The following is a 1551-nucleotide window of genomic DNA, read 5'->3' as shown; positions in this document are numbered from 1 at the left end:
TTCTCTTCCATCGATCCGTCCGTTATTTCATTTTCTGCCTGTATGTACGGAGCCCGGGCCGCGGAAGCTGGAGGGAGCCCGAGCCGCGCAAGCCGGCGGGTGCCCGGGCTGCGGAAGCCGGCGAGAGCCCGGGCTGGTTCTTCTCTTCCATCCATCCATCCGTCCGTCCGTGCATCCATCCATCCATGCATCCATCCGTTCATTCTCCCTGGCTTTTTTTTTTTTTTTTTATAGAATTGTTTTTGTGGTATTCTTTTACCCCCTTTTTTCACCCCTATATATATTTTTTTTTTATTTCCCCCCACCAGGGGGCGCCGACGAGGGTAGACGCCTCCCCGCCGCCGCCGGCCCGGACACATTGCAAATTCACAACGGTGGATTATTTTATTTTAATTTTTTTACGCAACCAGCAGGGGGCGCCGCGCACGCGGACTGGCGGCCACCCTCGGCCGCTCGTGAACTTTGCATTTAAATCGGTGGGGTATTTTTGTCTTTTGCCTGTTTTTTCTTCTTCTCTCAATCGTGTATTCCCTCGGCTGGCCAGCGGGGGGGCGCCGCGGCGGGGACACGGGGGAGGGCTCATGTGGGCGGACCGGGTACCTTTCATCTGCTTGGGGCGAGTGCTTTTTTGACATTTTTTTTTCTTTAAGTCTCGTTCCGTTCTTTCCTTCAACCGGCCAGCGGGGGAGCCGCGCGCGCTGACCGGCGGCCACCCGTGGCCGCTCGGGGACTTTGCATTCAAATGGGTGGGGTGTTTTTGATTTTTTGCCTTTTTTTTCACTTCCCCCCTCTCAATCGTGTATTCCCTCGGCTGGCCAGCGGGTGGCGCCGCGGCGGGGACCCGGGGTGTGAGGGTTCATCCGGGCGGACCGGGTACCTTTCATCTGTTTGGGGCGAGTGCTTTTTTGACATTTTTTTTTCTTTTAGTCTTGTTCCGTTCTTTCCTTCAACTGGCCAGCAGGGGGCGAGATCTACAGGTGGTGGATGGATTATGGTATGGAAACAGTGAACCGAATGAAAATTACTCTTTTCTTTCTTCAACCCGATCGATGTGGCACCCCGCGCCCCGGCGGGGAGGGACGATCGCTCGGCCGGAACCCAGGGGTCTCGGCCGGCTCCAGGCGAACCCGACCCTCCCTCTGCCCACGGCACGCCCGGAACCCCTCCGCTCGGAGAGGGCGTCCGGTCCACAGGCGTCCGCCCGAGCGCTCCGGTTTCCGGAGCCGGGCGGGCCCCGCACCCGTACCCCGTGCGGCGCGGTCTGCTCCGTCCGCCGGCACCCGCAGGCGTCCGACGCCGCCAGGGGTGCCGGGGAAGCGTCCCCCTTGCCCAGCGAAGGGCGCTCGCCCCCGGACCCCGGCGGAGCACACGATTTCCCAGGAACCGAACGAGCGTCGCAACGAGATCCGAGGACGCGGCCAGTCCCGACGGCCGCTCCTCGCAGCCCCAGGAGAGGGCCCTGCGCGCCGCCCCCGCTCCGGCGAGGCGGCCGCACGGAAGTGTTTGCCCGCCGGGCCTCCCCCGCCGCGGACGGGAGGGCCGGATGGGGCG

The sequence above is a fragment of the Pseudophryne corroboree genome, chromosome 1 (assembly GCF_028390025.1).
Source record: "Pseudophryne corroboree isolate aPseCor3 chromosome 1, aPseCor3.hap2, whole genome shotgun sequence".
NCBI classification, from domain to species: Eukaryota; Metazoa; Chordata; class Amphibia; order Anura; family Myobatrachidae; genus Pseudophryne; species Pseudophryne corroboree.
This window is presented reverse-complemented; position numbering follows the sequence as displayed.